General features: G+C 32.4%; 1 protein-coding gene across 2 annotated transcripts in view; it reads right to left on the bottom strand.

Annotated features, from left to right (window-relative positions):
- LOC149900355 (uncharacterized) overlaps positions 1-17,247 on the bottom strand; it is a 76,636-nt gene that overhangs the window by 57,499 nt on the left and 1,890 nt on the right. The window lies entirely within an intron of this gene.

The raw sequence follows: 17,247 nt of genomic DNA, 5'->3' as shown, positions 1-17,247 counted from the left end.
TTTCCTCTAGTTTGCAGTACGCCTGCCGGGTTAAACCCGCCAGCCGCTACCTAGGGCTGGGCCCTTTCAGCTCCACAGCGGCCTCATCGGCCCCAACCCCAGTACTAGGTGATGCTGCGCACATACCATCACCTAGGAGTATTATTTAGCAGCCCTCCGGCCAGCTGGTTTTGGTCCGCGCCGGCTGATCAGCCGGTACCCCCCATATCTGGGGGGCCTGCCCCTATCCGCCACCTGGGGACGCGCCCGATGGGAGACCAGAAACTCCACACGGGATGATCAATATACCTAGCTAGTTTCCATACATTGTCTATCTGAAACTGACACTCATAAAAATTATAAATGCACTAGCATTCCGCCCGCGGCTTCGCCCGCTTTGTCTAAAATGTAATAAATTATATCCTACTAAAACCTTCCTCTTGAATCACTCTTTCTATTTAAAAAAACCCCATCCAAATCCGTTGCGTACTTTTAAAGTTTTATACTATGTAGTGATAATAAGTAACATACAGCTACCAGTCGATGTCAATGAATATTATTACCATGGTTGTTACTTTATTGTTCAAAATAAAGATCTGTGTCAGTCATCTCATTAACACCAATAAATCCCCAGTGCGACAACTGACAAGGCGACTGCAAGTAATTAACTGTACTATTAGCACTAACTTTGTCACTATTTTTATTTTCTGAATAACGGTTTTGTGTAAAATAGTTTTTGTTTAGAACTCTCATTTATGTTCACTCATACTTAAGATGGTTTATATATTACCTTCTTGTTTTTAGGAAGTAATATTTGGAATTGCTGAACCGATTTTATAATAATACTAGCGGTCCGCCCCGGCTTCGCCCGTGGTACATATTTCACAATAAAAGGTAGCCTATGTTCTTTCTCAGGGTCTAAAGATTGTCTGTGCCAAATTTCATCAAAATCGGTCCAGTAGTTTATGCGTGAAAACCATACATACACACATACATACATACATACAAACCTTTCCTCTTTATAATATTATAGTATAGATGTCCCTATACAAATGAAAAGCCTGATTATTCCTGAGTATCATTATAGAAATATTGAGTTTTAAAACATTTTATAGTTTTATGTATCTCTGCGATAAAAATAAATTGTTTCTCTATCTCTGAAAATGTTATCCAGTAAATTATAATTTTAAATTCTTATCTAATTGTTCGTCGTAGATTTAAAATACAATTTCGAACCATTTTTTTTAACTCTTTATTTCTAAAGAAAAATACGTAAATAGTCTCGTCAACTCAACAGTCATCGAAGAATCGTGCAAAATGTAATTATGTTAAATGATCGATGATTTATTTATGATCCAGCGTCGTTTTTATTGTCTTTCAGATGAAAAATTAAACCAATTAATATGACAAGTCTATAACGAGTGTTTTTCGTGACGATTTTTCAGTTATTTACTTTTAAACATCTGTCAATTGAATTATTTGAAATGTACCTATAACGCAACTCCTGAAAGTAGGTTATTTTTGAAACTGAAACGATTGCATTGGACTCGTGGTTTCAATTATTCTATGAGTGTCGAATAATCGAATTCATTAATTAAACGTGTCGTATATTTCAATAGACTTAGTTATTACAAGTCGAAACAATTTTTGGTTGTTTTAAACTGCTGCACTGCCCATCTTGAAGCCCTGTCAACGTATAATTTAAAATTCTTCTGAAAAAATCTTTTTTTTTCTGTTACCTGATGTCTGTTGCCAATTATAGGAAGTTTAAAGAAATGAGTGTAATTCATTTTATTTAGAAACCTATTCTAAATTCTTTTAGATCATATTTCAATAACTTAATTCCCACATCAGTTATTTAACAAACGAAGTCACGGACAATAACTAGTTACTAAACGTTTCAAATAAAATAATATAGTTCACAAGCGTTGAAGTGCTGTCTGTCTTCATTGTATGATGTATCAAGTCTAACTTCTAAGATTAACCTCTACATGGTCTAGATTTCAATTGTTATTTCATTGGTCACACACAGTATACCGAGCTAAAAATAGACACTCAATGACTACAACTTTTTGTTATGTATACGCAGTATTTGAATAGATGAATTTACGTTCAACATTATATGATTTTTTTATGAGACGACAAAAATGTTTTTGTTATTGTCAAATAACTGTTTCTTTCGCTTTAGGTACTTTTTAAATAATGACAAGTATTTCTTTTTTCTGTTATTATAATATTATGGTTGTGGGTGCTATTCCGCTGCTAGCACGTTATGTTTTGAAGACTGGATTTAACCACATCACATACTAAGTACTAACATTTTTTTTACATTTAAAACGGGCTTCATAAAAATATTTGATACTTATTGACCATAGAACATAAACGGACTAAATTTTTTTCAATCAATTATGATGTTATTTAATCTGTGCATGCTTCGACGTAATTATGGCAAGCCCATCTAATAACACCAATAATTACAAACACATTTCACATCGAGAGCAAGACTTTCATTTAATATTAGCCAGTTATCAGTGAAAAGATAGTAAATCACATAGTTGTTGTTATTACGTGCAACTAATGACATTTCTTGCTATGTCCGTGAGAATGGCGGGAAAATCCATAGATAATCTATTTGTTCGCTTTCTATCGCGGACATGTAGTAATAGTTACATATTTTAATAATATATTATTAATAATTAAGTTAAAAGCGAATAATACTTTCGATTTTCATTGTGAAAACTGTTTTCCTAGAAATTTCATTACTCGTTTAAAACGCAATGCGTTTAAAAGTAAATATATTTTCTTGAGTATATATATTTATATTTTATCCGTTATAACTTATAATATGTATATCCAATGAAACTAGTAAATAAGCACATATTATAAGATCAATTTCACGCTTCTGAATAATACCATATCATTGCTTATATTATACAATTAGAAAAAACACATAAACAGAAGTAAATAATTGTAGGAAACGATACAAAGATGCAATGATAACCAAGGGTAACCAAACGTCTCAGTAAGCATGAAGGCCGCTAAAAACATCCTCAATTATTTAAGCTCTACGGCATCATGTAATGTTCTTAAAATGTGTGATTGCACTTAATATTTTGAGCTCTACATAAGAGGTATGTCACGCTATTTCTTATATCTCAAACAAATGACAATTTATTTAAATGTAGGCTATAGCAGCAGGCAGCTTTCATGGGTGACAGAATAAAAAATATAGCCTATGTTAACCGTAAGAGCTTTCAAATGACAAAATTATGTTTGAAACGATTGATTAGTTTTTCAATTAAATCGTGACAAACAAAATAAATAAATAAATAAATAAAAATATCTTTAAAGGTCTAATTGTTATAGCTCCTCTTTATACTCTAAGTTTGGATAAAAATCTCCATCAAAGTCGTCATTGCAGTCTTCACAAAAACTTTGTATACAGGTTTTATCTCATATCCGTCAAAGCTTTTTTTAAATATACCTAAGTGTGTTTATAAACAGACCTATCGTAATATTACTATAAGTTCGCAGTTTTTGTTTAAATGACAAGATTATATCAGTATACATCGCGTAGCAAGGATAAGCTCATAAAATATTAAATACACGTTTTAAACAGTCAATTTGCTGCACTAAATATGTCCAAAAAAATTGTCAATGTTAACTCCATGGTCGGTGCGGAGAGCGGAGCGAACGCAAGGCCTGAGATTATTGTTATTTGTTATAGGAACCACAGATTAAAAAAAAAACACTTATATCTATGGGAAAGTACAGATAATAAAAGACTGTCGTTGTTGTGTAGCATGTTCTTAAATGATTGTGCTGGTTTTGGATAAACGTGTTTGAAATTTTGTTTTTGAATTTAAGAAATTACATATCGAGGCCGGATTCAGGCAATGTTGAATTTTAATGAGATATTATAATACTTATACATACATCCTTAACACATGTTTAAACATGTTATTTTTTTTCATGTGTGACATATTTTCTTACCTTTTAATAAACTGTAGGCAAATAGAGCTAAAATTTAATCTTGCCATAGAGAACATAATAGCAATGTACGATGTGAAATAATTAGAGAGTAGATCGAACCTTATTTTTTTCTTTTCTATGTGTATCTATCTATCTTCATAAATTGATATAGTGGCAATATAAATAACAAATATAGTTCATACTCTCAAAAATAATTGAACAGATTTCTTGCCCACCATTTAACTATAAAGACAATTATTATAATTCCAATATATACTGAAAAATAAAAAACTAAATATTTTCCATTTATTTTGATTGATTATAATCAATTCTTATAACTTCCTAGATTAATAGCTTCGTTGGAATGCTTTTAAGATTAATAGCAATTTATTTAGCTAGACTACTAAAAAAGTGTAACAATTTTTATGTTAATTTTTCATAGAGAATTAACAAAATATGCCGTAATTTAATATAATACTTAGAGTTTATTTTTACATAACTGCGGTTTTTTAGTATCGTAACAATTGATTGGTGGCAAGAACGTGTGGAATCCAGTGTTGCAATTATTTACTAGAATTCTTCGCAATTATCTTGTTTTCCAACGTGTTAGTTGTATTATATAATGTGGAACTGTATGGTATATATTAACCACCCATTCGTCCATGTAAAGGTACTGTAAGTACCTACTATAGATCTAGAAAAGGAGAAGAAAGAAGGTGGCATTGAATTTTAGTCTGTTAAACCACAAAACTAGACAAAAAATCCGACTAGATAACGAAAGCTTTTAAGCTTTCTTTAGAAAATATCAGCAAAAATGTTGCTTATTTGGAAATTTTTATTTATTGTTGCAATAGTTACCAATAATTAATTTATGTATTTAATTTTACGACGTACCTATTCCTGGCCTCGTAAATACATGTAGACTCTACATTGTAGAGAACAACCTGTTAATAATATTATCAAGTTTCAAGTAAGTAATTAAAAGACTTATAACATACTAGCTGTGCTCCGCGGTTTTACCTGCAGTGCTCCGTTGCTGTTGGCCTTAGCGTGTTGATATATTATAGCCTATATAGCTTTCCTCGATAAATGGGCTATTTAACACCGAAAGAATTTTTCAAATCGGACAAGTACCTAGTTCCCGAGATTAGCGGGTTCAAATAAACAAACTCTTCAGCTTTATAATATTAGTATAGATTAATAAGTAATAATTCTTTGGCATATTATGATAATATATTATGATATTACATATGTAATTTGTAAAATTGTAAATCTGACATGATTAAAAAGAGCAACTATGGAGTTTCTTGCCGATTCTTCTCCGTAGATACTGCTTTCCGAATCGGTGGTAAATGTTAAAAATATGTACTTAATGACGTTTCAAAAGTGCTTCTAGAAGAAGTCTAATTGAATAAATAAATGTTTGAGTTTGAGTTTATAACTTTATTATAAAAACTCCAGTCCATGGCGTACACAAATGACATGAAAATCCAAACAGAAGACCTCTAGAAAAATTCGCTAACAAACGATTACAATAGCAGCAGGACGTACAGGAAGATGGCATTCAAATTGTAAGGAGCTTAATCAATCTGCAATTAGCATAAACAAGTAACAGTACAGTATCTGATCATCATTGATTCGGAAACTGGCGCAGTGGGTCACCTCGAACCGGTTTCACTGTTTACATACGAGTACATAGTCTTTTTGTTCGGCTGTCAAACATGGGATGTGAGATTAGCGGAGCCAGAGGCTGTTTTTTCGGTCTCAATATGGTTTCACTTTTGACGAGATTAGAAATGAATGAATATCCTGAAAGGAAAAGTATAAGTAGGTAATTACTTTTAAAAAACATATCACGCTTGTTGTGCTTGTGGGTAATGATGTTTAAACATTTAAATACAAAGTTGTTTAGCTTTTAATATTACCTATATTAAATCATATTTTCAGCTGCAGATCCGATGAAGTGACTACAAGGTATACAGGAAATAAGCTAAAGTTCTGTCTTAATAATATATAAATACTATGTAAACACAAGTAGGCTTTTCTGTTAGACCATTCAGATGAGGAAAACTTGAGATGGATTTCTCAGCTTTGTTGCCAAGACGCGTATTGTTGTGTCCTGAAAGCTTTATTTAGAAAAGATAAAATAAAAACGGTTGTAAAATAATAACCAATATTAGTTTTTACGTATAATCTACTATTAATTATATCACGTATATATATCTAGTAATTCGTTTATAATACCTCTAAATACTTATTGAGTGGCCAGTGTAGCGTAAAGCTGAAATATTGATTACCTATTAAACGATTTATTATACATGCTATTGCGTTTGCCTTCACGGTTCAGGCTCTATTTGCTTTTTGACAGCCCGTTTTATACTCGACAGCCCGTTTACAAATTTTATTAAAGTACAAAAAACTATAAAGAACTGTAGGTGTACTTTTTATGTAATTTTTTGATAGAACAGCATTTTAGGAGGCAAAAACAATATGAAGGAAGGAAGGAACTAATAAAGAAAAATGTTCACCTGTTTCATTAATTTTAGATTTGAAATCTATACAATAAAAATAAAATAAAAAATTTGTGACTAGCCTAGTTTTAATTACCTAAAGAGAAAAGAACAAAACGGGCTGGTTTTGTTTATAAACTAGGTATAATGATTTTACGTAATATTAATAGTAAATTCACGTAACTCGCACACGAAACAATGTCGATACATAACAATCGAGTTTAACTCGATTCTTTAATCGATACCTCTTGGCCAACGAGTCAAAAGTGCAATCGTTTGTGAACTATGCATCAATTCTTGCACTGAAAAAAAACATGTTAATTAATTATGTAATTAGATTGAGACATTTGTTTCGTTTGCAATTCATTTGTATCCGCTTTATTATTGCCACAATTTCGTTGTTTATAACTTTTATTGCGTTTTTATGTTATTGCTTTTCCGTAAAAGGTATAATTATGTTGTTAAATAATTGGAAAGTTTATCCATTTGGTCTACCAGATTTTAGTCTGAAATACTTAGTGCCTGTTTTTATTATTAAAAGTATTTAAGTAATAGAAATTAATGAGCGAGCCAGAATATTGTTCGGTTTATCTCTGTACAATGATTACAAAAACAGCTGTGTTTTCAAGCGTCTGGATGTTTATGGTTACAAATAAGCAATGAAATTTATTAATAATATTATCAAGTACTAGCGGCCCGCCCCGGCTTCGCCCGTGGTAGGTACATATTTCGCAATAAAAGGTAGCCTATGTTCTTTCTCAGGGTCTAAAGAATATCTGTGCCAAATTTCATCAAAATCGGTCCAGTAGTTTATGCGTGAAAACCATACATACATACATACATACAAACCTTTCCTCTTTATAATATTAGTACAGATAATTCATAATATTTAATAAACATTTTAACCTTTGACATTTTTTAATTTTCACTGTTTTTTATTCAATTCTTCCACATTGCGTATTTTAAAACTAGATGGCGCTGTGAATCCAAGAAAACATTTAGCACAATATTCATTACTAAAGTGATTGTACAAGCACAATAGAGATACTATGCGTCGGGAGCGGCCAGTGATTGTCGATCAGAGGTCAGCCCTCTGAGTTGGCGACCTCTCATACCTCTGAATACGAGTCCTGACGAACGATGCATTTATTTTATTGTATCTTTGTTTATTAAAGTGAAACTTTGATTACATCGTCTCAAACTTTTTGGTCTGTGTAGCGCATGTCGCGTGACGGTCGGCTGCCGAGTAGATAAGGCAGTGTTCGGAACCGTTCGAACAGTTTCACTTTTACCGTGGTTTCATAAAAGCACACAATTAATTCCTTTTTCATATCTTTACAAATTAAAGGGAAGACTTATCAATTTATGAGAAATGATTTCCTTAAAATATGACGTCTTAAACATGTTCCTCTAATATATTATATCTAGTTATAGACTATAGTCAATAGTCATAGAACATAATAATATTAATTTTCATATTATTTGTAATGAAAATATTTATCCACTGTTTGTGTACAAAGTATTTCTCATTCTCCATCTTTACTAATGCATAACGTGGCTATACCTACGTCAGCATTATAGACACACATTTTATATCAAACCAGATACAAAATTATTGCAAGAATTGCAATCAAACATTCATCCACCACTAAAATGCCTTGAACCAAAACCAATATACATAAAACTGATATTACTGTAAGTGTAACCTTGTACACAATGTGGTTCCCACTCTTGTTTTCGTAGTGAACTAACCGAAACACATAGGTACTTTTTGTTTGTTATATCATCAAGCTCATAATTCACCATTGCTATTTTAATTTTAATGTAATACTTGTGCACAGGATAAAAGAATGTTTAATACCAATTAATCTAGTCTATATTTCGCGTTAAGTAAAATTTGACCTTATGCCAGGTATACTAATAATATTTTGGTGTTTATTTTTACCACGATTATTTATAACATAAGTACTACTATATTAAATATCCATACAAAATAAAAGTAACGGAACGGCAATTATAATGAACAATAAGTAAGGTTATATAATTCATTAATTATTTACAATATTGTAATACATATATGGTATTAAAATATATTGTAGGGTTTGTACAGTCACAGCTAGCACGTAATTGTAGAGTATACCTAGTTGGCCAGATATTATATTCAATAGAGATAAGTATATGGCTATATGGAGACGCTAATCGATTGTTCTAGATATTTTGAGAAGACTTATACTTCGAATTCCTGTCCTTAATTCTGCTAATAGACTTCTATTTGTAGCGCTTAAGAAACTTCATAATATGTACATAGAAGTTATATTTTAGCACCGTTTTGGGAAGCGTAGGTACCTACCTACCTGTAGAAAAGAGCAGGAAATAACTCCTGTACTTTTTCTTAACAAGTTATTTCATAGTTTACTAGCTTACCGCTCGCGGCTTCGCCCGCTTTGTCTAAATCTAATAAATTATATACTGAAACTTTCCTCTTGTATCAACCTATCTTCTAAAAAAACCGCATCAAAATCCGTTGCGTAGTTTTAAAGATTTAAGCATACAAAGGGACACAGAGACAGAAAGTGATTTGTTTTATACTATGTACCTAGTGATTTTAAAGTAATCAATAAAATACATTACATATTACTATGAATGAAAGTACTATTTGTATATATTCCTCTCGTGCTCTACTTAGAGGTAATCTATAAACACTAATTGTAACTATAAAAGTCTCGATGAATGAAAATATTGTAATCCGGAAATAAAGTCACGTGCGTCGAATTGAATGGAACTTCCTACTTTGTAAGGTCGGTTAAAGTTTGGGTTCCGACATGAGATAATATTATAAATGTACATACTGGATTTCCATAGAACCTACAGGTCTAGTATGATAGTATCTTACTGTTGATTTTATCTATTAATTAATTCAGCATTGTACCTACAAATACAAAATAAAAAAATCTTTATTGTTACTTAAACATTTTACTTTACTTAAACATTTACTTAAACATTGTTGTAGTGTTACATTATATTATGATACTTTTAAAACCCATATAAAATAAATAATTTAACACATAAGAAAAAAATGTTGTGTGGTTTTATGAAACCACGGTAAAAGTGAAACTGTTCGAACGGTTCCGAACACTGCTTTGTGTAGCGCATGTCGCGTGACGGTCGGCTGCCGAGTAGGTATACCTACTCGGCAGCCGCGATACACGCGACATGCGCTACACAGACCAAAAAGTTTGAGACGATGTAATAAAAGTTTCACTTTAATAAAAATTACTAGCGATACGAATATCAGTATTTCCTAGTTATTCTGATAAAAAATAATACTGTACGTAACCACTTAATGCCTCGATAGATAGAAACCAGTTAAAAAGTGCGAGTTTTTAATGTGGAAGTTTTATTGTTTTTGTCTTTCAGAAACATTCCATCATAGAGCGCGATCTTTTATGATTTATTTTATAACTTTATGCTATTCTTTCTATAGATTTCACCATTAAATAGAATAAAATATCCCAATTATTTGCTATTGGGCAACCAGTAACCGCTTGCGGATTTAATATCGATTTCAAATCGATTCGATTCGCTTGTAATATAACATCGAGATATCGAATAACAAGGCGCTGGACAATGGAGATTATTTTTCGCCGTTAGCCTGTAATTATAGCTATTATTTATAGACATTTGTTAGATATTATGGACACCTAGAAATAAGAGATAAATTTCTTTTTCAATCTCAATGTAAACGGTTCCATTATTTTTTCGATGATAATCTAAGAAGACATAAAAACAGAGTTAAGTATAGCTTAAGCAACTAAAGTGAAACCATCACAAAAAAATGTAGATTCGTTTTTTATAAGAAGCGAATTTCTGATATTTTATAGCAGCTGTAGATACATATATATATAAAACGCCTATAAAACTGTTTTTTTCATACAAAAACTAGAAATATAATCAATAATTATAACAAAGAGATAAAAATAAAATAATAATGAGTCATATTAAAGTACCTTTCATATTGATGTTAAAGGTCATCTTTAGCCGGCATTTACGAAACATATCAATAATATTATTCATGTATTGAAACGGTATCGCCAGCAATCAGGTTTACATAAAATTAATTTGCAAATCAAATGATTCGAACTGGTATTTCACTAGGAGCGCCCGGATGGTGTTGGTATATACCTATATATCACAAATCAATGCATGTTTCGCAAATAAATGGCATCGGAATGATAACTAAACTTATTTATTTTAATAAAGAATGTTAGATCATTTGTTTAGAAAAATACCTATAAAAAAAGTGTTGCCCTTACTAACCTTTGACCCTAATTTTTATGCAAAATTTATCTTTAAAAACACATTATTAGGTAGATATAATTTACATAATATCGTTATTATTCTTAAAACATTAGGCAACATTATTATCTCTATATATAAAAATGAATCCCTATTTACCTTGGTCACGGCATCACGCGTGAACAGCTGGACCGATTTCGATAATTCTTTTTAAATAATATTCCTTGAAGTAAGTACGAGGATGGTTCTTATGAAAAAAAAACATAAACATGTAGGTACCACGGGCGAAGTCGGGGCGGACCGGTGAATAGGTACCTAATGTTAAAACTTAAAACTCAGTATTTCATTACTATCCAACTCCATAATATCTCAATGAATAGACGGATATAAAAATTAAAAACGTTTCGGAATTTTTATCCCGACTAATAAAAATCCTATTTCCACATAAATTAAAAAAATGGCAAATCAAAACTTCTTGAACAAAACTATTATTATTGTGCTCTACAATAATTTTTAGTCCTTATTTACTAAAATGATCTTCTATTTACATAATCCTTCTCCTAATCATTTTATATATAATATGCTCTTAGAATTCACTAGGATTAATATTCAATTACGAATTATTATAATACAATCATTTAGTATCTCTGTATGGGGCGACACGTGTGTATCATTTAAAGGCAGTAGATACATTTATGTATTGCGTCTTAGCTTTTACGTGTTTAATTTCAATTAATGTTAATTACAATCGTGCAGGATACGATTATCCTGTATAATAATTAATGCGAAAGTATTTGAATGTTGTTGAGATAATATGATAGAACTGGTTGCGTTAATAATAGGATATTTATGCGTCGATTCTCTACAAGTGTTTTATGGTATGGAAATTGTATATTACTCTAGCTTTCCGCCTGCGGCTTCGCCCGCGTTTTCAAAGAAAAACCCGCATAGTTCCCGTTCCCATGGGATTTCCGGGATAAAACCTAGCCTATGTTACTCGTGGATAATGTAGCTTTCGAATGGTGAAAGAATTTTTAAAATCGGTCCAGTAGTTTATGAGCCTATTCATTACAATCAAACAAACAAACAAAGTTTTCCTCTTTATAATATTAATAATGTAGATAATGTAGATTAAAACGTTCTCAGTTCATTTCTTGGTGGGGAATATCGATCTAGCAGAACAAATAAGGCCTACACACCTACTTATCCATAAAGGAAATCGATCATTTAAATATTTTTCTGTATCGAAACCATACAAAGGGAACCAAAAAGGGCACACAAAGATTGATTTATCTAAATAATAAAAGTGACGGTACTATTCATATACTTTGGTGCTAAGAACTAAAAGCCGCCAATAGATATTTAATGTTTTGCTCTTATCATTCAAGTGTTATTTTGTAATTGAATAAACGTGTCATCGCATACCTTGACGGCTCATTAAACTTAAAAAAATCCAAAAGTGCACGCCTCATAATTTTTTTTTAATAAATATTTATTAATTATTATTTTTGTTTATTTAATAACAATTAAACCACATCGAATCAGACCCTGAAAAATGAAAGGGTTCTATTCCTGAGCATACTCAAGCGTAAGAGAAAAAAAAAGACTCGATTAGTAAAGTATTTCGGTCGCTATCGTGTTAACAAGAAAAAGGATCCGCACATACAGACACACGGACGTCCAAGACAGAACTTTTTTAAACTGTTTTTTAACTAGTTTAAATAACAAAAATGACATCAAAAATATCATGATTCATGAACGTTAAAAATAGTGTTTTTTCTTAATATGTGTGTGTATGTATTATCTTACAAGTGCAATGTATGATACTGGATACATAAAGACATTTTAAGTTTGAAAAATCAGATGTTTTGCGCGAAGTGACAGTAGTACCCACCTCAACGCTTCGCTTATGAGGCGTGCAAAATAGATCATCAAACCCAGTACAAATAGTAAGCTTAAAAATCAGTCCTCGTAGATTTCTTAACAAGAAGATTACGCGAATAAATATAAAAGGCAACATAGATAATAGAATGGTAATCTAACCACAACCGGCTAAGTGCGAATCGGACTCGCGCACTGAGGGTTCCGTATAAACATGTATTTTACGCGTTTAACCCCCAAAATAATAAATAATACATATAATAAATTTTTTTATACGAAACGGAAACGGAAATTCATCATTAGTGAAAAATTTCCTTTTTCTAGCTATCACGGATTATGAGATACTGACTAGAAACAGACAGACAGACAGCGGGGGCTTAGTAATAGGGTCCCGTTTTACCCTTTGGGTACTTAACCGTAAAAATGACTTTCCTGTATGCAATTTAAGTGACATTTCAACGATTCCGGTTGCATGCGCCTTGACCGAAGTAGCAATGTTTCCGCATCATCGTCATCTTTACCAACCCGAGGTTGCTAAATAATAACTATTTACAAAAGAAGCCCGTTATTATCATTGATCTTAAATGATTAGTCTAGCTCTTTTAATATTCATGGCCGTTGCAACGGTGTTTTTATATTGCTAAAAAAATATTGCGTTCAAATTAGGAAATTGAAAAACAACTGAAAAATTAGGGACCTTCTATAAAATTATTTAAACTAAACTGTCAAATATTGATTATGTGGAGATGTTGATGTAATTTTTTTTAGAAAATTAGGGAAATATTGCCAATGAAGGGCCATTGAAGAGCATATACAATTGATTTCAAATGCATTTTACGTCAATTATTATAAACTAGATTTCCGCCCGCGGCTTCGCCCGCGTTTGCAAAGGAAAACCCGCATAGTTCCCGTTCCCGTGGGATTTCCGGGATAAAAACTATCCTATGTGTTAATCCAAGTTACCCTCTATATGTGTGCTAAATTTCATTGTAATCGGTTCAGTAGTTTTTACGTGAAAGAGTAACAAACATCCATACATCCATACATCCTTACAAACTTTCGCCTTTATAATATATATTAGATATTAGATGGAACGTAAAGTATTGTTAGATAATGGAAATGAATACAATTATTAGAAAGTATAACAAAGATGCATAAACTTTGACTTGTCTATTTCGTAAAGGATTTCCCTAGGTATCTACTTTGATACTCTACTAATTACTTGATAGAGTTTGAAAATAAAAACTTTCATACAATCTGGCGCCTAAAATCGTTCGTATGTTTTTAATACTTAATGTTTCAAAATTAATACAATGACATTTTTTTGTAAATTCATACTTTTACAATTAGGACAAATCTATGAAAGTTCAAACAGAAAGTCGTCAACCGGTTGCCAGTTCATAAACAACCAACCCCTGATCCACATAGCTGAACAAGATTGCTCTCCTGGCCTATCTACCAATCAAAGATAAATTATTATCATGATATTTGAACATCCGTGATCATGCAGCATATCGGTGGCTTAATTGTGACTAACGGTGCTGGCGGCAAATGGCGGAACGTCCGACATGCTGCATTGATGTTGTATCTAGATTTTAGTCTGAGCTATACCGGTAAAGATGAGCTAGGCGTGGGCGATACAATTTTATCTCAATTTAAAACTTCTTTAGGCGCGTTGAGGGTAAAATTTCAAGATCGCGCAATGCCGTCAAATCATGGAGTAAGGCAACGATTTTGGTATCTTTGAATCTTGCCAAAGAAGACGTGTGCTCGGCGTACCTACACGCTCTTGTTTAAAGGGGTTTATTTAACTTGGGTATGATAATAATTAATGACGCTGGCTGGTTAATTTATAGTTAAAAAATACAAGTAAGTATGCAACTTTTGCTATCTCTAGGGTTGTTTTATTATATTGGACGCATTGTTGTATACCTATGTTTAACAAGTAAAAAGAGATCAATCTCACTGAGACAAAAATGTGGCGGAAGAAAAAGTTCATCAATAGGTTTAGTCACGTTCGTGGCGTAGATGCCCGACTTTATATCTTGAAGATTTTTTTAAATAATTTATTAAACAACTAAAACTAGCTGTAACTACTTAGTAGTTCCGTTTAAGGACTCATCACAACAAAACTTCTAGCTCTATAGACAACACTCATCTAGACAACTCTTTCTAGAGCGTAAAATTAATTATTACCTATTATAGACTTTAAATCACTTTTTACCAATAAATTCATAACGCTTCTGAATAGATTGCTATATTTTCTTAAAAGTTGCATAATTGTATAGAAAACATAGTTACATATAACCAATAACTTAGTGTCGCAAGTGAAAAAATTGTCCGTCCCGCAGAGCAAACCGAATCTTTGTCGATAATACGGTTTCACTTTCGTAACGATTCGTTTAATTGTAACATGACTCCATTTATCTTGTCAAGGAGGTCACAAAACTTTTTAAACTTTTTACTGATGTAAATGATAAAGAGTTTAAGCCGCGTATAAACTAAGCGCGGCAAACCATCGAACATAGGCGCGCGCGGCGGCCGCGCACTATGTAGACGGGATCGCCGCGCGCGGCGACGCGAACATTGCCGCGCTCGAACGTGCCGCGGGGCGATCCGCTCACTGTCGGTTTTTGAGACCGCATCAAAGGAGCTTCAGGCGTTCGCTCGCGCGCCGTGTGGACGGTTTGTAGTTTTGGTGATTCGGCTCGCGCGGCGTATACGTAAAAATGGACAACGAAAAGTGCCGTTTACTAATACAATTGTATGGCGCTAATGAATTTTTGTGGAACAGCAAATCCTCCCAATACCACAATAAATCGCTGAGGTATGATGCGTGGGTAGAAATCAGTAAGAAAATGGATATACCTATTCCTGACTTGAAAAAGAAAATGACTACACTTTTGGCGTCCTACAGAAGAGATGTTCGTGATGGATCGCCTGCCGCGCGCGGCAACTACGTTCAACTTAAAATATATCTACATATTGGCTCGCGCAGCAAATGAACGTCAACTCTGGTCGAACATTGGCTCGCGCGGCTGCCGCGCTTAATTTATACGCACCTTAACGCTCGTAATGTAACATGTAAATTACAACATGGTTATATTATAGCGTTTGTTAAATACTAGCTGTGCTCCGCGGTTTTACCCGCAGTGCTTCGTTCTTGTTGGTCTTAGCGAGATGATATATTATAGCCTTCCTCGATGAATGGGCTATCTAACGCCGAGAATTTTTAAAATCGGAGCAGCAGTTCCCGAAATTAGCGCGTTCAAACAAACAAACTCTTCAGCTGTATAATATTCTTATCTATAATAGATTAGTATAGATTGCGTTGGATACTATTGTTCGAACACAATTGGTTTTAGTTTAGGTAAAGAAGTCGAGTTGGTTACGATTATATAGAACGTCATATTTTTTGTATCATCGATATCTATAGAAATAATATTATTAATTAAAGTAACGACACTGACCTTATTTTTTCAATTGTGTCCATGTAAACTAAATCAAAGCTATAGGTAAGTGGGAAGATTTTTTTTCTATGCATTCCTAAATTGTCTTATCTATAAGTAAGGATGTAGGTTTTTTTTATGTTCATTAAATGTTATCATAAAAACTCTACATAGCTCAAAACAATGTCGTTGCCCTATGTCTGTCTGTATATATGTATGCATATATCTTTGAAGAATTAATATACCTACAACAGTTGTTGATAAGGTTTATTTTAATAGATAGAGTGGTTCCCAAGGCAACTTACATACTTTTTTTACGAGTAATACCGCGGCAGAACTAGAAATCATAGTCAAAATATAAAAAAAGATTTTGCATATTTAAAAAACTTCAGTTAAAAACATATATCTATATAAAACCATTAAAACAATATATGTATATAATAAGTAATAACAAATGTATTCACGCTAGCCTAACCTAAATAATAATAATAGTTAAAAAAAACTAAAAAACACGCTTTTTATATAAAACCGAACTAAAAAATAGAAAATTTTTATCAAATTAGTGTATTGTCATCGGTCCTCAATAAATCTACAAAGTTTGAACGAAATCTGGCCGTTTAAAGTGGGTCAAAATCGCGCCCAAAGAAGTCGGTTACAAACATACAAACATACAGGTGAAGCTTATATAAAGCGTGTAAAAAGGCACAGCAAACCACATTCTTAGAGAATACAATGGCCATATTACACATCAGTATTTGTAAGGCGTCTCAGAATTCCCATTGTAGTAATAAAGCACATATAAAGGGAGTAGAGTCAAAGTTGAGCGGAAATTTTAAACGATAGATGCATATAAAGGGCTTCTTTTTGAATGTTCTTAGCATCTCGTTTGAGATTCATACCCATAATTACGCAAATTATCCTTAATTAATGCTTTAATAAATTAATAAAATTTGGAAGTTACATAAAATGAGATGTGTTGTAATTGTTTTAATTAATTATAATCATATAATTAATGTCCACGGATAAAATAGAAAACATAAATATTAATTACAACGTAGGTACATAGAGCGGCTTCGCGGGTAGCGGACTCTACCAAAAAACTATTGACAAGGAAATACAACCAGCAAATATAGAGGTGGTGCATTTAATATATATATATG

This window comes from Colias eurytheme, chromosome 19 (assembly GCF_061535395.1).
Source record: "Colias eurytheme isolate Ceu_HAF_F1 chromosome 19, ilColEury1 Martin Lab GWU primary, whole genome shotgun sequence".
NCBI classification, from domain to species: domain Eukaryota; kingdom Metazoa; phylum Arthropoda; class Insecta; order Lepidoptera; family Pieridae; genus Colias; species Colias eurytheme.
Note: the sequence above shows the minus strand (reverse complement) of the source record. Positions and strands in the feature narration are given on the sequence as shown.